Here is a 24079-nt window from a genome sequence, read left to right as displayed (position 1 = left end):
GAATTTTTTTGATTTCTTTACAGATAGTCTTAAATAAATTATTTAACAGAAACTACTTGTAGCATGGAGTTTTTTTAAGCTTATATTGTGTTATATGATATACCATACCACTTCTCTGGGAAAAAAATAACAGAATTCCAAAATTACCTTTTATGGACAATAAGCAATCTTGTACTATAGTTACATATACACCTATCTAGTCTTTCACCCTAGAAAATGGATACTAAATAATGGTATTATTTTCTGAGTATTCAGTAGATATTGGTGGCCCCAATGAATCCATACCCTCTAGGACTCATGCCTTTCTGTAGTTTCTCCCATATTTACTTTGTCCTGGGTCATGTGACTTGATTTGGTCAATGGAACGTCAGCAAGCATGACAAAGCAGAGGTTTGCTAATGATTACACGTCAAGCTTACCGTACTGGACTGCTCCCTCTAGGAAGCCAGCTACCACGGAAGAAGTCCATTTACCCTGAGACTACCAAGCTGTGAATAGGTCTAAGCTAGCCTCCTGAGAGGACAAATGAAGGAAAACTGAGGAACCAAACGAACAGCCATAACTGAAGCTCCAGATGTATCACTCAGATCAAGCCTTTCCGGCTAGTTCCCAGCCATTCAAGCCAACCCAGCTGAGGGCCCAGATATCATGGAGCAGAGATAAGCCATTCCATTATTCTAAGTCTGAAATTCTGACCCACGGAATTATGAACAGATAAAATGGCTGTTGCCACTTACCCCAGTAAGTATTGGGATAGTTTTTCATGCAGTGGTGGATAAGCAAAACAAAGTATTGATATTTAAAATAGAAGAGTCTATTATTTGCTCAGTGACAATAGCTGATTTAAAGCTAGTCCATTAGCATTCCACTCAAGTTTCCACCAAGATTTTTAGTCATTTTAACATTGAAATGGATCTCTGCAAAAGTGCTGGTCCAATAACCATAGCTGAAGCACCAAAGCTTCCAAGAAAAAAAGCCAAGGTCTTCCCTCCTCAGAGATGGCAGAGAGTAAAGCCATTGCTCATGTATGTTCACAGCTCCCCTCTGTGTCTCTTCACAAATGGGGACCAAGCAGTATAAGTCCAACCCAGAGAAGAGGGTATCCCCTGCTCTTCACTAGAGCATGTTGGGATGCCCAAGTAAATTCTTCTCCTTACCTTTAGGGTTTCTATTCCTTTTGACTCTCTGTTTACATTCCTCATTCCAGGGACATTAACAACTTCTCTATAAATACATATGCTTACAATAAGTATCGAACAGATCAAGAGTTTCACTGAAGGGTGATCTGTTTTCAGTGTAGGTAAGCAAAGTTCTCCTTCACCAAGAAACTATAAGGCCTGTACAGATTAAGATGATCATGATTATCAGGGAGTTATAATGTTTAAGTCTTTAAGTCATCAAGACCCTTGAATATTGTCCATTCATTCTAGGCATGTTTTTTCACAATACTGTACATTAAATACTATACTCTCATATGGCCTTTAATCAATAAATACTTGTAAGATTTTTGGTAGATAGATTCATAGATAATAGATAGACAGATAGATAGATATAGACGGACACATATATACCTTGAAGTGTTTTGTTGGTTATTCGTGTACCGTAACAACATTTGTTCTCCGACTTACTAGATGCCTGAGATCATTCCCGTGTGTGACTCATTCCCCATCTCATTTATTCTATTACAACAGCTACATGTCACCATATTTCTGAAGAGGATTAGAGGGTTTCTAAAATATATTTGCAGTGAGGTCAGGCATAAAGGAAAAGAAGAAAATGCCTCTGACATACTTCATGATCTGATGACCTAACCATACTTAGGAGTTTTCCTAAAGAACTTTGTGTGTTTGTATTTGTGTGTGTGTGTATGTATGTGTTAGTCATACCAGTACACGGACTGTCCTACTCACCAAAACTTCTCTTTGAAATTTAAATTAGGAGTCATCTAAAAAATTGAGTCATCTAATAAAAACTACTAATTGGTAAAGTATGCATACACAACACTCACGTATGTAACATACATACACACATATACTCAAAGAAGTTTTAACAATAACAACTCTTCTTGACTGAGCTTTGCACCCATAATCTCATTTTACACTTATCACAACCCAGCAAGGTATTATTATCTTTATTTTAGAGTTGAGGAAACTGGGGCTCAAATGGAGTGAATTGATTGCTCATATAGCTAAAAATGATGGAACCATCATTCATACCCAGTGTTCTTTCTACGGTGTCACACCAAGTCAAAAATGCTTGCTAAAGAGTTATGTAAAACCGAAACACAGGCAACATGTTTTGATGAACTCCTGCTGATGGTTTTTGTCTAAGGTGAGAGTCCAGGGATGAGAAATCTGAATGGGCATGGTACTAAAGTAATACACAGGAGTCAGAAATATACACCCAGGACTAGGGAGGGACAAAGTTTTATGACCATTACCCACACCTTGAAGCATCCAATCCTCTGTGCACAGAGGTGTTCTCTTAACTCGCCTAAAACTCTACCACTCAACACCAGAGAGGAGCTTAGCAAGTTCCAAAACCAGAGGACCTCACCCCTTAGTCTGACCTTATATTCACCTCCTACTTTCGATCAAAAGTATCTCTCCCCATACTTTCTGAAAACAAGAAAAGAAGGGTGAAGAGAAGATGGGCCATAGTTACACAGAATATGTTCAAGAGTCATCAGTTGGAAATATTTTATCCAGAGTCTCATTGCAAGAACATATTGTGAAGATTTCCATTTATCATTTCCAGCACTCTAGGAAGCAGTAGTTTGGGGGTCAACATCTAATCCAAAGTTATATGTATACACACATACATATATAACATATATATATATATATATATAAAAAACATACATATATAACAATGATGTATATAATATATATATATCAGTGCTCCTCAAACCTTAATGTTCATACATCAACATGGGGATCTTGTTACAAATGCAGATTCTGGGTTTCCAGTGGGCCTGGGTTGAAAGCCCAAGATTCTGCATTTTTAACAAGCTCCCAGATGATGCTGAGGTTGCTGATTTATGGACCACACCTTAAGATGCAAGATTATAGACGTATACAATCCATTCGCTATAGCCCCTAGACTGAAAGTCTTACCTATAAGCCGTCTCAATAGATTTAACTTAGATTGAACTGGGTGAAAAATACAGCAGGAAAAGTGACACCATTAGAACCCCATTAGCACTGTCTTTCACAAAGCGGGTGAAGCTTGCGGGAGCACTGACTAAGTGAGGCCTTGAAAGGAGGTGTTTCTTGCTTCTGGTTAAGAGCGGAAAACAGAATAAAGTCTGGAAACTAAGGAGATCAATCACTTTGTCCGAATTATTCCTGGCCTCATTGCATTAGCACAAGACCTGAAAAGTTCACCACTAACCAGACTCATTGGAGAGGATGCAGAATGCCCCGTCCAACATTGACTACTGCATTAGTGAACACAGCACGAAAAGTATGCCACTACTTACATATGAATATCCACTTAAACAATTCTTCCTAAATTATCTTCAAGGACCATTTCTTTATTCCGAGAACTAAACAATGTCTGAAGTTTTAAGGAAAACAACAATAACTCTGTGAAATTATGCCCTATTCCACACTAAACTAACCCAGCTTGGCCTGGTTGCTTTTATTATTGTTACTGATATTATCTCTGTTTTCAAGAAATTCACATATGAGTTGGCAGTAAGGACCAATCGAGAAGTATTGATGATGCTCCTAGTATATGTCTACTATGGAGTAGTAGACAAAACAAGGAAGTTCATGAAGTCAGAACTTCAGAGAAGGAAATTAAAATATACAGAACAGGGCTCCCCTGGTGGCGCAGTGGTTGAGAGTCCGCCTGCCGATGTAGGGGACACGGGTTCGTGCCCCGGTCCGGGAAGATCCCACGTGCCGCGGAGCGGCTGGGCCCGTGAGCCGTGGCCGCTGAGCCTGCGCGTCCAGAGCCTGTGCTCCACAACGGGAGAGGCCACAACAGTGAGAGGCCCGCGTACCACAAACAAACAAAATACGAAACAGTCTCTGCCCCACTGCAATTCCTGGCACCCATGATCATGGTAGGTAGTCATGATAATTATTACCTTTGCTGGTGTCATGATAAGGAAGTTAATGTGAGCTGAGAGACAAAAAAGAAGGCATGTCTCTTCAGTAAAGGTCTTTCCACCCTCTTGAAATTTTCTCCTACACTCAACAAAAACTTCATAAAGCCATCCCTGACCCTTCTGCCCAGTTCCACCAAGTCAAGTCCTACAGCTGGCCTCACACCCTTCCCAAGTATCCGGGCATTACCACATGGACTTCCCCCACGAAGCCCCAGCCTGTTTTTCCAGAGGGTGGCAGTCATGACCTGAATGGCAGGTTTGCGATGCAAGCTGCCTTAATGTGGGGCTTTGTAGACGTCACGCCTGGGTTGTCATTAGTGTCCTCCGAAAATTATAATCAGCTGGTAGACCAAATAAGGGCTTTCCAAGAAAACATTAATCCAAGTGTGTGGGGAAGCCATGGAAAATCTAAATTTATTTAACTTTTGGTTCTCAAAGGAAGGTCTAACATACACACAAAGACAATAGTCACTTAAAAGTTTATGAACAACATTTGCTACAGTGCTAAGAGTTGGGAGAGGTAACGCACCTATGGATGGGCAGCTCTGGGGAAGGAGACAGCATCTTTAATCTTTCCTGTATATACAAGGGGCTGGACCACTGGTAAGAGACCTTTTTGTAGGGACATGAGTGATTCCATTTCTTACCCTGTCCTTTCTTCTTCCCTCGACAATGCTAGGTGGTTGGAAGGTTCTGGAAGAGGCCTCTCTACAGGAGACAAGGCACCATCTATCTTCCGCCTCTGCCCCCACCTCCCGTGTGGATGCCCCTGAGGCCAATATGGCCCAAGGGAGGATGTGATAGCACTCAAGTCTCCTCTCTTCCACTCCAGCCACACTGTCCCTGGGCCAACCAGAGGTCAGAGTGACCAGGACCAGGTTCTGTGTCAGACCACACTAGTGCTGCCTTCAAACAGCAGGTGTCCAGAGTCGGTTCCCTCTCCCATCACAGGAAGCAGAAGGAAGAAAAAAGCCCAGCTGTGACAAGTTCAGGTCCACTAACTATTTGTACAGCAGGCACAGGGTTAAAACCACAGCCTGAGCCCCTTCTAGGGGCCCAGATGCTGGGAAGCTGGTGAGAGGGACACACAGACACCTGAAGTGGGGGAACAGTGGAGTCTGGGGCTGGGAGTTCAAGGCTTTGATACAGAAATACACTCTTCCAGGATCTTCCTGGTAGTGCTTGGAATCAGATCTGCCTCACTTCCCCCCCCCCGCCCCCCCCCCCACCCAGGAATGTGTAAGGGGGAGAATTCAGAGCCTTCTCCCATAACCCGTTAGAAATAAAACTTTCTATGCGGTCTCTGCTACGCTTAAAGGATCCAAATGATGTCTGGAAGGCACCCCCGTGCTTGTTTGAGTCCCAGAGCAGGGGAGGCCTGGGGCTCGCAGACATTTGCTTCCTGCTCTCCCCAGCACCAGCTTTGTTTCGGTGCCTCCAAGTAACCTCTGACATTTACATATTTACATAAAGTCATCTCCATATAAAAGCACCTCCAGAGGTTCTCCTTCTCTTGGTCACTTCTCATTTCCTGTCCTCTGTGGTCAGCTCCAGCTAAATGTTTCTTTGAGGGCAGGGACAGGAGCATGTAACTTTCTGTTTATCAGAAGCGGAGTGGAGGAGGGGAAGTTAGGAGGAACCAGAGAGGAATTAAAGCTGCAGGCAGCAATTGTGTTACCTCGATCTCCCCTAAACCCACTCAGGCTTGTAAGAGACAAAATCCATTTACAGAACAAGTACAAAAATGAGTTTGAGGCCAGGCAGCAGAAAAAAAAGTTCCAGTTCCCGCCTCTACAATTATCCATGCTCTAAGTGCTGGTTCCCTTTGCAAGACAACTTGTCAGAAAGTATTTCCATACTGGCATCTATGTCTTCAAGGCATCCAAGTAGCTTGTGTATCTTTTAACAGATCAAAAGGCAGAAAGAAAATGTTCTTGGATCAACACCCAGAAAAATCTTAAACCAGATTTTCCTGGGATATTTCAGGCCAGTCAGTGCCTGTTGCTTTATACTGTGGCATCTTTCTTTTAACATATGGATTAAATGTGATGAATGAAAAGATTAAAAGGTCACAATTCCAGCAGCACTGGTTTCTAAACTGCTGTGTTATCTACTTAAAAACTTCCATGGACTTCTATCATCCTCTCAGCTCTTTGGGGCCGCTGCTTTGCTTACAGGGAAAACAGAAAGCCTGAGCTTTGCAAGCAGAGGGCAATGACGCTTGTCAGGAATGTCATAAGGGGGACCAGGCTTCGATTCCAAATAGGAATGGAACAAGATAGACATTCCGATTTGACTATTTTCTTATTAACTATAAAAGAGTTTGAGTTTATAAGAAACATAAAATAACAGATATGTAAGTAAGATATTAACTGGCTTTTTAATATTTTAGATGTCTACAGGTTGGTCAAATTATAAATAAAGTTTCATTAGAACACAGCCACGCCCACTCGCTTACATGCTGTCTGCAGCTTTGGGCAACAGCTACAAGAGAACTGAGTAGTTACAGCAGAGTCTCTCTGGCCCACAAATCCTAAAATAATTACCATTTAGCCTTTGCAAAAAAAAAAAAAAAAGTGCCAACCCCATCTATAGGTATTACAGCAGGGGAAAATGAGTTGAAATTACAGCAGGAAAGGTCTGGCCCATCTATGCCAACATCTCTGCCAGGAAAAGGGACAGACTATTAAAACTTTCCTACAGCTGAGAGGGCCTTTGACTCTTTGGCACACAACCAAACACAAAAGCGGCTAATTTAAAGAACACCTGGATAGTTTAGGCTGGTGTAATAATCTAAAAGACGGAAAAGAATCTGCTTTTCCTGTGGGTCATCCACGCTTATGGCAAAAAAATAAAAATAAGATAAAGGATATATTTTGCTTTTTACTTTTAAAATTGTCTAGCTTGCCAAATGCTTTTCGAGATGACTGGCCAACTGTTGCTCACCGAGAAGTAATGCTGCTCTTTGCAAAGTGCCAATTGAACCGAGTAGGAAGGGTGGTAATGGTGACTCACAAACGGGTTTCCCTAGATACGCTGGAGTGGTTGCTTTAGCCGTGATGAGATAGGAAGGGCAAGTGCTCCCCCTGCTGCCCAGAGAGGCGATTTAGGCCTGAACTCAATATTCTTTTTCCTGATCAGGGCTCTCCGGTTGAACTGAAATCAATATTCACACAGCCTCTTGAGGGAGTAAAAGAACACCAAACCTTCACAGTTCACGCCCAAGGCGCGGTAGCAACTTGAAATCTCAGTAATTTGTATGACTGGTACGGTAGCAAAGAAGGACCACCAAAATGGAATCACCAGGTTTTCACTTCTCTCCCGTAAGACTCTCTTCCCACTAAAAATAAAAATTAAACTGCAGCCTTCTACAACAGCTCATTGACACAAATTACCTTAACAATGAGCAAAAGAACTTATATCCTCATTTGAAATAGAATACTGACCAAGGGTTTTGTTCAAAATAGGTCGAACCAAGGACTTCCCTGGTGGTCCAGTAGTTAAGACTCTGCGCTCCCAACGCAGGGGGCCCAGGTTCCATCCTTGGTCAGGGAACTAGATCCCACGTGCGGCAATTAAAAGACACCACATGCCCGCAACTAAACATCCCGCGTGCTGCAAAGACCGGTCGCAGCCTAATTAATTAATTAAACAACAAGCAAAATAGGTCGAACCCTATGAAATTGCCGATATTCCAGCTGTTTGACCCACAAACAGCCTGAATATAATGACTTCACTGACCATTGACAAAGATACACAGGACAGCCTGACGGTGTGGAGCTGGCAGGCTTCCCTTCTTGACGGGAGGCTGGGGATGCAGGACATAAACCTTCTGGCCTCACAATTTTCCCCAGGGCAGCCTCTGAATTCCTCTGACGAATCAAAGTAGAGGCTAGAATTTTAAAGTATTTTTGCTCATTTAGGCAACTCTGCTCCACGTGATACATAAACATTTTTTAATTAGGTTTTTTTTTCTTTTTAATGCAAACATCCTAATAAAGGAACTTCAGGGAAAAGGAGAGTTTTGACATCATGATCTCACATTGCCTCATTCTTTGTTTGCTAAGAGGTGAAGTAAAACCCCTATCGACTGTCACTGACTGCAGGGGGGGCCATGCTATGGAGACCAGGGGTGGCTGAGGTTTGCAGAGATGCAGACAAGTGCCACAGACCAAGTATTACGAGGGCAGGGACTTCTGATTTGAAGTGGGAGAATCTGGGAAGCTAAAACATTTTAAAAATCTGAATACTAAGCAAATTAACACGTAGACTTGTTAAGCCATCTGAGTTTTGCAATAAAATCAATGTGAATATGGATTTCATGACCACAATGTCCTAGATAATAAGTACTCCTGTGGGCTCCTTTTTCAGGAGTGTCAGTTACAAGAGTCACAAAAACCGCAAGAGTTATAGGAAGGCTTTGAAGTAAACTAACAATGAACGTAGAAGGGTAGGACAGCAACTCTGTCACACAACAGTCTTAGAACTTAGCAGGACCTTGAAGGCAAATTCCAAGTAGACTTATTTGAACGATCAAGTCAGGAGAAAGTAGGGGTGCCCATATCCTGAGCCGGTCCAATGCTTTGATACATTCCTTAACGTGTCCATGATGGCTTAAGGCAATGGTCTCCAGGTTAAAAACACAAAGAACCATGGCTTCTGAGTACTTGGATTTGAAGAAACTGGCCAAATGCCATCCTCCAGGACAGGAACACTGAACACAGTAAAAGCCTGAATATATCCTTAGCCTATAACATCAAGCCCCCAGGGGATTCCAAGGTGCCTCTGAAGGAAGGGAACCACTGGGTCAAAGGGTTTCTCTTGAGTCTAATTATAATTCAATATAAGCTTGGGGATTTTTAACTACAAAAAGAGAAAAAAAGTTTTTAACTACAAAAAGAGAAAAAAATCATTGTAAGAGCAAAGCAGAAAGCCAATCATCCAGCAGAGTGAGCGAGAGGTAAATAAATGTGGTATTTCTTTCAAAGCCATAAAATGGGATCTTAAGACTTAAGAGCCCAAATGATGCATTTTATCTGCAATGATCTTATTTCCTGAAAGATAAAGAAACTTGGTCACAGTAACACGGAGAATAAAACCCTGCGAATCTTGACTCCTCGTCCTGTGTTCTTTCCCGGGACGAAGCTGACGTGAAATGATTCTTTCATGCTCATTTACCTACAGAAACATGCCATCAAATTCCTTGGGTAATGAAAGGAACACATAGTAAAATACATTTTAATTGTCGGTAGACACCATACAAACAGGAAGGATTTTTAAGAAAAATACAAAGAAATTTCTTCCTCTTTAAAACAGATAAATTGGACCCCTCATACTCATTCATGCACTTATTAACCATCAACTGTGTACTTGCTGTGTCAGACACTGTATCCAGACCTCACCTAAGATCCCTCCATAGCCCTGTACTGAAGTTTGGGATATTTTAGTCCCTTCTTAAGATAGCCCATTTTGTGGGACCCAATACTGGGTATTATTGTGCTGTGTTTCCTTACGTGGCTGTCAGTGTTCCACACTTGTGGCTGTAGGTGTACCCCTGTATTTACAGCAGATATGAAGGAGATAATATTTCCAGAGGGGCTTTCCAGAGTCACTGCACTTTATAGGCTTATTCATTCAACACATTTGTTGGCAAAGTCCTCAAACTTCAAGGTTCAGAAATTTGACTTTATCAGTCTGGTTGATAGGAGTTAAGGGAATGGAGTCATATAAACCGCATTAACAAGAGATCCTGTAACCAAGGAGGACCCTACGGGGCCTTCCTGGGACAGATTCCCCCATGTCTTCCACCTACCTCTTGTTTGTAGAAAAACGTTAGCCTCCTAGGCCTTTCCCAAGTTCCAGAGAATAAACTTAACCAGAGAGTGAGAAAAAACAGAAACAAAGGAAAGCAAGCAAGACAAAATAATACATTAGCCATTAAAGTCAAGGACCTTTAGTTCCTCCTCAGGGGCAATAGATAATATCCTGAGCCATATCCTTGATCTGTTTTGCAGACACTGAAACCCTCACTGGGTGGAAGAAGTTAACTCCATGTTGACCACAAAAAACAGATCCCAGACCGGTTGGAACCAGAAGGTTGATGATGTTGATTCCTGTGTACCTCACCACCAACCAGTCAGAAGAATGGCCATGAGCTGATCACTCACCCCACAACCCTCTCCCTCACCCTGTCTTTAAAAAGCTTTCCCTGAAAGCCATCAGGGAATTCGGGTCTTTTGAGCACTAGCTGCCTGACTCCTTGCTTGGCGCCTGCACTTTCCTTCACCACAACCCAGTGTCAAAAGATTGGCTTTACTGCCCATGGGCAAACGGACCCAAGTTTAGTTCAGTAACAATTCCTATGCATTTTCTATTTTTTCTTTTTTTTTAAAGAATTTTATTTATTTATTTTATACAGCAGGTTCTTTTTACTTATCCATTTATACTATTAGTGTATATATAGCAATCCCAATCTCCAAATTCATCACACCATCCCCACCCCCACCCAGCCATGTTCCCCACTTGGTGTCCATATGTTTGCTCTCTACATCTGTGTCTCTATTTCTGCCCTGCAAACCGGTTCATCTGTACCATTTTTCTAGGTTCCACATATATGCGTTAATATACGATATTTGTTGTTCTCTTTCTGACTTACTTCACTCTGTATGACAGTCTCTAGATCCACCCACGTCTCTACACATGACCCAATTTTGTTCGTTTTTATGGCTGAGCAATGTTCCATTGTATATATGTACCATATCTTCTTTATCCATTCGTCTGTCGATGGGCATTTAGGTTGCTTCCATGACCTGGCTATTGTAAATAGTGCTGCAATGAACATTGTGGTACATGTCTCTTTTTGAATTATGGTTTTCTCAGGGTATATGCCCAGTAGTGGGATTGCTGGGTCATATGGTAGTTCTATTTTTGGTTTTTTAAGGAACCTCCATACTGTTCTCCATAGTGGCTGTATCCATTTACATTTCCACCAACAGTGCAAGAGGGTTCCCTTTTCTCCACACCCTCTCCAGCATTTGTTGTTTGTACATTTTCTGATGATGCCCATTCTAACTGGTGTGAGGTGATACCTCATTGTAGTTTTGATTTGCATTTCTCTAATAATTAGTGATGTAGAGCAGCTTTTCATGTGCTTCTTGGCCACCTGTATATCTTCTTTGGAGAAATGTCTATTTAGGTCTTCTGCCCATTTTTGGATTGGGTTGTTTGGATTTTTAATATGGAGCTGCATGAGGCTGATTATATATTTTGGAGATTAATCCTTTGTCCATTGATTCGTTTGCAAATATCTTCTCCCATTCTGAGGGTTGTCTTTTCATCTTGTTTATGGTTTCCTTTGAGGTGCAAAAGTTTTAAGTTTCATTCGGTCCCATTTGTTTATTTTTGTTTTTATTTCCATTACTCTAGGAGGTGGGTCAAAAAAGATCTTGCTGTGATTTATGTCAAAGAGTGTTCTTCCTATGTTTTCCTCTAAGGGTTTTATAGTGTCCGGTCTTAAATCCATTTTGAGTTTATCTTTGTGTATGGTGTTAGGGAGTGTTCTAATTTCATTCTTTTACATATAGCTGTCCAGTTTTCCCAGCACCACTTATTGAAGAGGCTGTCTTTTCTCCATTGTATACCCTTTCCTCCTTTGTCATAGATTAGTTAACCACAGGTACATGGGTTTATCTCTGGGCTTTCTATCCTGTTCCATTAATATATATTTCTGTTTTTCTGCCAGTACCATATTGTCTTGATTACTGTAGCTTTGTAGTATAGTCTGAATTCAGAGAGTCTGATTCCTCCAGCTCCGTTTTATTCCCTCAAGACTGCTTTGGCTATTCGGGTTCTTTTGTGTCTCCATACAAATTTTAAGATTTTCTGTTCTAGTTCTGTAAAAAATGCCATTGGTAATTTGATAGGGATTGCATTGAATTTGTAGATTGCTTTGGGTAGTATAGTCATTTTCACAATGTTGATTCTTCCAATCCAAGAACATGGTATATCTCTCAATCTGTTTGTATCATCTTTAATTTCTTTCATCAGTGTCTTATAGTTTCTGCATACAGGTCTTCTGCCTCCTTAGGTAGGTCAATTCCTAGGTATTTTATTCTTTTTGTTGCAGTGGTAAATGGGAGTGTTACCTTAATTTCTCTTTCTGATTTTTCACATTAGTGTATAGGAATACAAGAGATTTCTGTGCATTAATTTTGTATCCTGCAACTTTACCAGATTCATTGATTAGTTCTAGTAGTTTCCTGGTGGATATTTAGGATTCTCTATGTATAGTATCATGTCATCTGCAAACAGTGACAGTTTTACTTCTTCTTTCCCAATTTGTATTCCTTTTATTTCTTTTTCTTCTCTGATTGCCGTGGCTAGGACTTCCAAAACTATGTTGAATAATAGTGGCGAGAGTGGACATCCTTGTCTTTTTCCTGATCTTAGAGGAAATGCTTTCAGTTTTTCATCATTGAGAATGATGTTTGCTGTGGGTTTGTCATATATGGCCTTTATTACGTTGAGGTAGGTTCCCTCTATGCCCACTTTCTGGAGACTTTTTATCATAAATGGGTGTTGAACTTTGTCAAAAGCTTTTTCTGCATCTATTGAGACGATCATATTGTTTTTATTCTTCAATTTGTTAATATGGTGTATCACATTGATTGATTTGTGTATATTGAAGAATCCTTTCATTCCTGGGATAAATCCCACTTGATCATGATGCATGATCCTTTTAATGTGTTGTTAGATTCTGTTGCTAGTATTTTGTTGAGGATTTTTGCATCTATATTCATCAGTGATATTGGTCTGTAATTATCATTTTTTATAGTACATTTGTCTGGTTTTGGTATCAGGGTGATGGTGGCCTCATAGAATGAGTTTGGGAGTGGTCCTTCCTCTGCAGTTTTTGGGAAGAGTTTGAGAAGGATCGGTGTTAGCTCTTCTCTAAATGTTTGATGGAATTCACCTGTGAAGCCATCTGGTCCTGGACTTTTGAGTTTTGGAAGATTTTAAATCACAGTTTCAATTTCATTACTTGTGATTGGTCTGTTCATATTTTCTATTTCTTCCTGGTTCAGGAAGTTGGAAAGTTATACTTTTCTAAGAATTTGTCCATGTCTTCCCGGTTGTCCATTTTATTGTCATAGAGTTGCTTGTAGTAGTCTCTTATGATGCTTTGTATTTCTGAGGTGTCTGTTGTAACTTCTCCTTTTTCACTTCTAATTTTATTGATTTGAGTCCTCTCCCTCTTTTTCTCGATGAGTCTGGCTAATGGTTTATCAATTTTGTTTTTCTTCTCAAAGAAGCACCTTTTAGTTTTATTGATCTTTGCTATTGTTTTCTTTGTTTCTATTTCATTTATTTCTGCTCTGATCTTCATGATTTCTTTCCTTCTACTAACTTTGGGTTTTGTTTGTTCTTCTTTCTCTAGTTCCTTTAGGTGTAAGGTTAGACTATTTATTTGAGGTTTTTCTTGTTTCTTGAGGTAGGCTTGTATTGCTATAAATTTCCCTCCTAAAACTGCTTTTGCTGCATCCCATAGGTTTTGGATCATCGTGTTTTTGTTGTCATTTGCCTAGGTATTTTTTGATTTCCTCTTTGATTTCTTCAGTGATCTCTTTTTTATTTAGTAACATATTCTTTAGCCTCCATGTGTTTGTGTTTTTTACGTTTTTTCCCCTGTAATTGATATCTAGTCTCATAACATTGTGGTCAGAAAAGATGCTTGATACGATTTCAATTTTCTTAAATTTACTGAGGCTTGATTTGTGACCCAAGATGTGATCTATCCTGGAGAATGTTCTGTGCGCACTTGAGAAGAAGGTGTAATCTGCTGTTTTTGGATGGAATGTCCTATAAATAGCAATTAAATCTATCTGCTCTGTTGTGTCATTTAAAGCTTGTGTTTCCTTATTAATTTTCTGTTTGGATGATCTGTCCATTGGTGTAAGTGAGGTGTTATAAAGTCCCCCACTATTATTGTGTTACTGTCTATTTCCTCTTTTATAGCTGTTAGCTGTTGCCTTATATATTGAGGTGCTCCTATGTTGGGTGCATATATATTTATAATTGTTATATCTTCTTCTTGGATTGATCCCTTGACCATTATGTAGTGTCCTTCCTTGTCTCTTGTAACATTCTTTATTTTAAAGTTTATTTTATCTGATATGAGTATTGCTACTCCAGCTTTCTTTTGATTTCCATTTGCATGGAAAATCTTTTTCCATTCCCTCACTTTCAGTCTGTATGTGTCCCTAGGTCTGAAGTGGGTCTCTTTTAGACAGCATATACATGGGTCTTGTTTTCGTATCCATTCAGCGAGGCTGTGTCTTTTGGTTGGAGCATTTAATCCATTCACGTTTAAGGTAATTACTGATATGTATATTCCTATTACCATTTTCTTAATTGTTATGGGTTTGTTTTTGTACATCCTTTTCTTCTCTTGTGTTTCCCTCTGAGAGAAGTTCCTTTAGCATTTGTTGTAGAGCTGGTTTGGTGGTGCTGAATTCTCTTAGCTTTTGCTTGTCTACAAAGCTTTTGATTTCTCCATTGAATCTGAACTTATTCATTTTCAGTGGAAGTGGTGTTGGTGTTGGTGCTTTCCCATTATCCGTTGCACCTTTGTCTCATGATCAATGTGCCAACAAACTAAACTAGATATCAGAAAATTGTTTGGTGATCATGGAATAAAGGCAAAGGCTGTGAATAGCCTCGAAAGGCATTTTTCTAGGGAGTGTGAAAGTTGCTCCAGTACCAAGTACCACTCTGTTGTGATGAGAATACCATCTCTGCCAGATGGCATCTGTTGCACAATATACTGTTGTGTGTTCCATGCCCCACCTATTTTCCACTTTCGCCAGGTGCTTCCATGTACATCCACCTGTGAGCCCTAAGCTAGCCTCTCTGCCTAGGTTGTGAATCCCCGAGGGGAGAAGAGGCTTACTCATATTTGTACCTGGATGACACTAAGTCTCGTAATTTCTAGTGACCAGAGGGGCAGATGGAAGGATAGATGGACTGGGTGGATGCATGAATGAAAAGAAATTCCAGTTGCTCAGGCTCTGCCTGGGTTTCCAGAATCTAAGCTCCTGACCCCATTTGGGAGATGTTAAGGGTCTCACTCTGAATCATTACTAATTTGTTCTTTAGCTTTTATTTAATTTCTTTGCATTCAAAACTGGGTGTGTCTGTTACCACTGATACTACTTTCCTCCTCTCAAATAATGATTATAAAGAAAAATATACATTTGAAAAGGTAGTATATTATCTATTCTGTTAATTTAAAGTCAGTATTTATCAAGGGGGAGATGGTTGGGGGAGGGATGAGTGGGAGGTTGGGGTTAGCAGATGTAAGCTATTATATACAGAATGGATAAACAACAAGGTCCTACTGTATAGCACAGGGAACTATATTCAATATCCTATGATAAACCATAATGGAAAAGAATATTTAAAAAAAGAATGTATAACTGAATCATTTTGCTGTACAGCAGAAATTAACACAACGTTGTAAATCAAATATAATTCAATGAAAAAACAAATTGGGAAAAAATAAAATCAGTATTTATAATGTGTAGTCTATAAAATCTCTTTTTAACTATATAGGGGATCACTCTACAAAGTTCAATGGCTTCCCATATTACACAGAGTAAAAGCCAGAGTCTTTGCAAGACAAAGCCGTCTGCACTGCATCGCCATTTACCTCTGACCTCCTTTCCTACCACTCTCCCTTCCATCCTTCAGCACCAGCTCTGGGTCACCCGCTGCTCCACCCACTCTCACACCTCTGGACCTTTGCCCTTGGAAGGTCCCTCACTCCATTCAACTATCACTTCCAGTGAAGCCAGTCCTAATTACTCTATACACAAATGCACCGTCCCTAACACCAACCCTAAATCCAGGCCCCTTCATTTGTCTCCATAGCATGGATCATCCTCTGAGATGCTCTCTTCACCTCTGGCCCCCTCCTGTGAATTTAATTTCCATGAGGGCAGAAATTTAGGGTTTTTTTTTTTCTGTTTTTTTTGGGGGGGGGTGCTTACTGCTGTATCCCCAGTGCCTGCAACAAGGTCTGGCACACACTTAAAGTATTCATAAATATTGTGGATAAATGAATGAATGAATGAGTGAGTGAATGAATGAATGTGTAGAACATCAAATATCCTACAAGACTCATACTAAACAATAGCAGCCCCTGGCCTCCCCACTCCTGAATCTTCCTCTCCAAAATCATTTAACTATTTCTGGTATTAACCTGTACATTTCTAAAGAACATGCTTGTACTGCTATTTCTTGATTATGCAACTTAAGATATTAGAGACCCAAATTCCTATTGTGTAAGATGATACAGGATTCTTATACAACCCGAGACCCCCAGTCCCCACTTCTTCACCTTCCTAGTAGAATTATATCACATTATCTTATAATTTACTTATATGGCTCTTGTCTATATCCCTCTAGATGCAATGATACAATTGGATGTATCAATACAATTGATTGATACAATACAATCCCTCTAGATACAATTCTAGCTAGAATGAGGCTCCATAAACAGAAATTTGTGTCTGTTTTGCTCGCTGAAGTATCCTTATGACCTAGAACAATGTCACACTCGTAGTAGGTACTGAATAAATATTTGTGGAATAAGTGAATTATTTCTCAGCTTTACAGTATGTGACTTGCCCACAAGTCACTCATTACTGCATTCTCAGGATGCACTGGCTGTCCCCCACGTCCCTTCGGGTTGCCTGGCTGGTTGGGCACTGCACTGGCATGTGGCCACCACCAGATAACATCTAATAACTCCCTTTCATCCAGTTGTACTTGGGAATCTCTCCTCTATATCCTGAACTTTTCATTAACACTTACACTGACTGATTTATAATTACTGACATTAATCAGCTTCTCCAACTAGGCTACAGCCTCCTTGGCATCATGGAGTGTCTTGGTCATCTCTGAGCCCCATTGTCTTTCACAGCATCAGACCTATTGTAATAGATTCTCAAGAAGTTCTGAATGAAGGACACACGGCCCTGCTTGCCACTTTGAAGCAAGAGAGAAACAACTTCCTCTTCCTGTCCCAGGGGAGCCCTTATGACAAGACATTCTCACCATTTACAGAAATAAAGTGATGATCAACTGATTTTCCTCTCACTATACACTTCCCAGGGCTAACTAACGCCAGGTCATTTCATCCACTTCATTTTTCAACCATTTCGCTTCTTTCTATTCCTTTTTCTTGCTCAAGTCTCCATCAAAAATAAAAATAAAACGTGGGCTTCCCTGGTGGTGCAGTGGTTAAGAATCCACCTGCCAATGCAGGGGACACAGGTTCAAGCCCTGCTCCGGCAAGATCCCACATGCCACGGAGCAACTAAGTCCGTGCGCCACAGCTACTGAGCCTGCACTCTAGAACCCGCGAGCCACAACTACTGAACTCCGTATGCCTAGAGCCCATGCTCCACAACAAGAGAAACCACCACAATGAAAAGCTGGCACACTGCAACAAAGGGTAGCCCCTGCTCGCCACAACTAGAGAAAGCCCACACGTGGCAACAAGGACTCAATGCAGCCATAAATAAATAAATAAATAAAAGTTAAAAAATAAACATAAATTTCAACTAAGAGTTAAATCAGTCAGAGTACCATGGCTTCTTTCAAAGTTAGAAATGTTGTCTTTCTGCAATGTCTGATTCAACATTAAGCTCTGTAGGCATGGCGGCGTTTGCGGATTTGGACCTGTGGGAGGGTTCCGACCTGAAGGCGCTGGGCTCGTGGAGAATGCCGCTCACCTGGGCTATTCAGTTGTTGCCATCAATCATGTTGTTGAATTTAAGGAAACGAAACAGGAAATTGAAAAACCAGTAGCTGTTTCTGAACTCTTTACAACTTTGCTAATTGTACAGGGAAAATCAAAACCGATTAAGATTTTAACTAGACTGACAATTATCATTTCAGATCCATCTCACTGCAATGTTTTTGTTTTTGCTTTTGTTTTGTTTTTTTTGGCGGTACGCGGGCCTCTCACTGTTGTGGCCTCTCCCATCGCGGAGCACAGGCTCCGGACGCGCAGGCTCAGCAGCCATAGCTCACGGGCCCAGCCACTCCACGGCATGTGGGATCTTCCCGGACCGGGGCACGAACTCATGTCCCCTAGCATCAGCAGGCAGACTCTCAACCACTGCGCCACCAGGGAAGCCCCACTGCAATGTTTTGAGAGCAACTTCTTCAAGAGTCCGGCTGTATGATATCGTTGCAGTTTTTTGAAGACAGAAAACCTTTTTCATATTGCTTGTACACATTTAGATGTGGATTTAGTCTGCATAACTGTAACACAGAAGCTACCATTTTACTTCAAAAGACCCCCTATTAAAGTGGCAATTGAGTGAGGTGTGGGCTTTGAACTTGTCTATAGCCCCCCTGTCAAAGACTCTACAATGAGAAGGTACACAGTTTCCAACGCCCTCAATTTGATGCAGGTCTGCAAAGGAAAGAATGTAATTATATCTAGTGCTGCTGAAAGGCCTTTAGAAATAAGAGGCCCATACGATGTGGCAAACGTACAGTTGTTGTTTGGGCTGTTGGAAAGTGACAGCAAGGCTGCAGTGTCCACCAACTGCCAAGCGGTGCTTCTGCATGGAGGGAGAAGCTAGAAAAACTGCTTTTGGAATTATTTTCACGGTGAAGAAATCTCGGACATCAGAAGTAGATGATGAAAAAAATAATAATAAATAAATAAATAAAAGAAGTAGATGATGATTCTCTTCCAGCCTGCAAGAAAGCCAAGTGTGAGGACTGAAACGAGTCCCCCTTCTCTGTCAGCACTCCCTTCTGCCATCTGAGAACCCATCAGCCACAACAGAATAGGAACCTCCTTATGATTCACTATTTTCACTTAGATATCAGTGGTCTGTAAAAGCAGTCTTATATTTAAGCCATTAAAATAACAAAACCTGAGAGATTAAGATGGCGAAGTAGAAGGACGTGCTCTCACTCCCTCTTGCGAGAGCACCGGAATCACAACTAACTGCCGAGTAGTCATCGACAGGAAGACACTGGAACTCACCAAGGAGGATACCCCACATCCAGAGACAGAGGAGAAGCCACAATGAGATGGTAGGAGGAGCGCAATCACAATAGAATCAAATCTCATAACTGCTGGGTGGGCGACTCACAAACTGGAGAACGCTTATACCACAGAAGTCCACCCACTGGAGTGAAGGCTCTGAGCCCCACATCAGGCTTCCCAACCCAGGGGTAAAGCAATGGGAGGAGGAATTCCTAGAGAATCAGACTTTGAAGGCTAGTGGGAATTGACTGCAGGACTTCGACAGGACTGGGGGAAACAGAGACTCCACTCTTGGAGGGCACACACAAAGTAGTGTGTGCGTCGGGACCCAGCGGAAGGAGCAGTGACCCCATAGGACTGAACCAGGCCTATCTGCTGGTGTTGGAGGGTCTCCCGCAGAGGCAGGGGGTGGCTGTGTCTCACCAAGAGGACAAGGACACTGGCAGCAGAAGTTCTGGGAAGTACTCCTTGGCGTGAGCCCTCCCAGAGTCTGCCATTATCCCCACCAAAGAGCCCAGGTAGGCTCCAGTGTTGAGTCGCCTCAGGTCAAACAACCAACAGGGAGGGAACCCAGCCCCAACCATCAGCAGACAAGGGGGTTAAAGCTTTACTGAGCTCTGCTAACCAGAGTAAAAGCCAGCTCTACCCACCACCAGTCCCTCCCATCAGGAAACTTGCACAAGCCTCTTAGATAGCCTCATCCACCAGAGGGCAGACAGCAGAAGCAAGAAGAACTACAATCCTGCAGCCTGTGGAACAAAAACCACATTGACAGAAAGATAGACAAGATGAAAAGGCAGAGGGCTATGTACCAGATGAAGGAACAAGATAAACCCCCCAAAAAACAACTAAAGTGGAGATAGGTAACCTTCCAGAAAAAGAATTCAGAATAATGATAGTGAAGATGATCCAGGACCTTGGAAAAAGAATGGAGGCAAAGATAGAGAAGATGCAAGAAATGTTTAACGAAGACCTAGAAGAATTAAATAACAAACAAACAGACATGAACAATACAATAACTGAAATGAAAAATACACTAGAAGGAATCAATAGCAGAATAACTGAGGCAGAAGAACGGATAAGTGACCTGGAAGACAGAATGGTGGAATTCACTGCTGCGGAACAGAATAAAGAAAAAAGAATGAAAAGAAATGAAGACAGCCTAAGAGACCTCTGGGACAACATTAAACACAACAACATTTGCATTATAGGGGTCCCAGAAGGAGAAGAGAGAGAGAAAGGACCCGAGAAAATATTTGAAGAGATTATAGTCGAAAAACATCCCTATCGTGGGAAAGTCCAGGAAGCACAGAGAGTCCCATACAGGATAAACCCAAGGAGAAACACGCCGAGACACATAGTAATCAAATTGGCAAAAATTATAGACAAAAATTATTGAAAGCAACGAGGGGAAAATGACAAATAATATACAAGGGAACTCCCATAAGGTTAACAGCTGATTTCCCAGCAGAAACTCTATGAGCCAGAAGGGGGTGGCATGACATATTTAAAGAGATGAAAGGGAAGAACCTACAGCCAAGATTACTCTACCCGGGAAGGATCTCATTCAGTTTCGACGGAGAAATCAAAAGCTTTGTAGACAAGCAAAAGCTAAGCGAATTCAACACCAACAAAACCAGCTCTACAACAAATGCTAAAGGAACTTCCCTAAGTGGGAAACACAAGAGAAGAAAAGGACGTACAAAAAAACCCCCATAACAATTAGGAAAATGGTAATAGGAACATACGTATCGATAATTACCTTAAATGGGAATGGATTAAATGCTCCAACCAAAAGACACAGGCTCACTGAATGGATACAAAAACAAGACCCATATATATGCAGTCTAAAAGAGACCCACTTCAGGGCTTCCCTGGTGGCGCAGTGGTTGAGAGTCCGCCTGCTGATGCAGAGGACACGGGTTCGTGCCCCGTTCCGGGAAGATCCCACATGCCGTGGAGTGGCTGGGCCCGTGAGCCATGGCCGCTGAGCCTGCGTGTCCGGAGCCTGTGATCCGCAACGGGAGAGGCCACAACCGTGAGATGCCTGCGTACACCAAAAAAAAAAAAAAAGCACAGCATAAAAGTCAGTAACTCAATATTCTTTCATTCAGTCACAGGACCTTAAAATGTTATTCAAAGCAAAAAAGAAAGATATCATCTACCAAGCAATCAGTAAATTGCACAGAGTGGAAGGTTTTTTTGCCGCACCTGGCGGCTTGCAGGATCTTAGTTCCCCAACCAGGGATCGAACCCGGCCCCAGCAGTGAAAGCACCTAGTCCTAATCACTGGACCGCCAGGGAATTCCAGTGAAAGGTCTGTCTTTAAGAGACAGAACTCAGGGAGGAAAATCCTGCAAACAAAGACCAGGAAACTAACCAATCTGACATGAGAAGATGAGCACATGTTTTACTTAATAAAAATCTAAAGATTTACAAATGCCATATAAATAATAATCCTCATTTTGAATATTCTCTAAACTCTACGGAAATGGAAGATGTAATTCTTTTGAACAGTCACCCAAGTTGTAGTCGTGTTCCTCTGTGCCTCAACTTATGTAATCATTTTGCCAACAAGCCCATTTTATACATTCCCACCTTCCTGTATTTTTACAGCTGTCAAAGGAATTTACTTTCACTTCTAAAAACTCTAAAATAGAGGCTTAATTATTTAGCTTAGCCTTCCCTCCCCCCACAAAAAGAAGCCACTGAAGAAGGAATATTTCTCTTTTCAACTTCTGAAGTTGCTCCCCATTCATAATTGGATTCAGAATAAATCTCGGTCAAAGCATACCAGTAAATTAGAGCAAAGTCATTTTCAAATGAAATGAATTTTAAATGACACATTCAAATACATTAAGGATTAAGTCCTTTCAAGTGAAATAACTCTAAGCGTGCAAGAATGAAGTTTAGCCAAATACTAGGCTAAGACTCAGGATAAAAAATGAAGTAGACATAGCCCTTGCCTGAGAAGCCTACAGTCTAGGATAATATATATGTATAGAAACACGAAGGTATAATGTGTAAACATAATGTATAGATATTGAACAAGATTATTTAAAATTTACATAGAAGCATTAGAGTTGGAAAGTATACATTTCAGCACTAAATTGATTCCAAGTTCAAAAATTCAAGTTAATCATATTCCCGTATTATGTGATATCACGAAGTTACAATTCTGAATTTGGCACATTCCTTCTGACTCTGTAAGCAAGTAATAGTCTGTTTTCATTTCTAGGGCAATAAAATGGATTCCCCCTGTCTCAGGGGGTTGCTACTTGTGAGTGACTAATAATTTACACCCATAATGTCAAGTTGCTGGGTGGGAAGTGCAAGTTTAACTAGTACTTCATAAGATCTCTGGAGATGTGGTTACATGTCAAAAAGTATAACTAAAAACACATTTGCCTATAGGTTCCCAAGATTTCATTTGTGATGCCATTTCTGATAAACCATGAAGAGTAGATCACCGGGTCTCAGGCTGTACACTGAGAAATGAAATTCAAAGAGAAAGCTTTTTGGAAAAGGAAAGAGCTAAAACTCCTGGTTGATGTGCAGGGCAGAAACCCAGTCTCATGATTTGGGGGTCAGAGCGACCCTCTGTCCTTTTTGTTTTCACTGTAAGCAGCAGGGTTGTGTTGTGTATAGAAGGCACTGCAGACCCAGATCCTGTCTTGGCCATCTCCTGGCTGTGTGGCCTTGAATAATAAGTCACTTAACATCCTCACCCTCCGATTGCTCTTCTGTAAAATGGGATAAAAATATTCACTTTAAGAAGTTGCCACAAAGGTTAAAAATAATGTCTGTAGTTCAACTGCCCAATGTCTAGAACATATTAAGTACACAATAACTACTAAGGATTCAAACAAGGACAAGATCAGAAAAAAACGCTTGTAACGCCGGTGATAGTTTAAAGGAATCCTTGGTAAAAATCTCCGTATAATGCTGGGGCCCCTGGCATTTCCACTTAACAAGTTTCCATTCTCTCAAGGAATGGAATAAATGGATGGATCATGGCCCCTCTCTTCAAGCTGAGCCTGCATTGGATGGCTGCTTCCTCTCTATATCTCTTGTGAATGAGAATATGTAAATTCTGCAAATTTCTTGCTTAAAAACCCCTTTATTTGGACATCCCACTTGCTTGCTCTTTGTGAAGTGTATAAGTTAGGAGAAAATATGTCCCTTGGCCTATCTCCCTTCTATGAAAAGGTAAAAGGAAGTTGTAGTTGGATTTCACTCTGAGTTCATCATTCCTGTTCCTAGGAAAGTGATAAAAAAAAAAAAAAGGGGGTCACAAGATCATCCCATTTGCCAGAACTGATACTCTAGAGGTCTGACATGGGCTTCAAGTGCAACCTCTCTGCATTTGCCCCCAAATCACCAGTGGGCACAGCTGGCTCTAGCTGTTCATAGGACTATCCACAGAATTGAAGAACCTCACCTTCAGCGAGGCTGGAGTCAGAGCAGATAATATCTGGATATTTGGGGGTTAAGGGGTTGAGGATACGAGCACTGATACAATTTCCATAAACAAAAAGATCAATTGTTTTTTGATACACTAGCAAAGTTGGCGGTAGAGTAATGAACTACCAGACAAGGCTCCTGATTTCATGGAGTTTACTAGGAAGGTCAAACTTCATGTAAAGGAAGACCTGCTGGAAATACCATCATAGTCTACTCAAAAATAGCATTTTTCAATGTTTAAGAGGTCTTCTTTCTGAATCAGAAAAAGAGAAACCGGGCTTCCCTGGTGGCGCAGTGGTTGAGAGTCCGCCTGCCGATGCAGGGGACACGGGTTCGTGCCCCGGTCCGGAAGGATGCCACGTGCCCGGAGCGGCTGGGCCCGTGAGCCATGGCCGCTGAGCCTGCGCGTCCGGAGCCTGCGCTCC

The 24079-nt window shown here is 41.3% G+C and overlaps 1 long non-coding RNA gene and 1 pseudogene across 3 annotated transcripts in view; one reads left to right on the top strand and one right to left on the bottom strand.

Moving 5' to 3' along the window:
* The window catches only part of LOC137212331 (uncharacterized), a 35366-nt gene that overhangs the window by 6838 nt on the left and 4449 nt on the right, over positions 1 to 24079 (bottom strand). The window contains exon 3 of one of the 3 annotated variants that reach the window (XR_010937450.1): positions 21636 to 22933. The exons of the other annotated variants lie outside the window; for them this stretch is intronic. This is a non-coding gene — a long non-coding RNA (uncharacterized lncRNA). Of the gene's footprint in view, positions 1 to 21635; positions 22934 to 24079 lie in introns of those variants that run through there. 3 annotated transcript variants of the gene reach the window in all.
* Positions 17837 to 18856, top strand: LOC137212536 (ribonuclease P protein subunit p30 pseudogene; annotated as a pseudogene).

This window comes from Pseudorca crassidens, chromosome 19 (genome assembly GCF_039906515.1).
Source record: "Pseudorca crassidens isolate mPseCra1 chromosome 19, mPseCra1.hap1, whole genome shotgun sequence".
Taxonomy (NCBI): domain Eukaryota; kingdom Metazoa; phylum Chordata; class Mammalia; order Artiodactyla; family Delphinidae; genus Pseudorca; species Pseudorca crassidens.
This window is presented reverse-complemented; position numbering and strand designations above follow the sequence as displayed.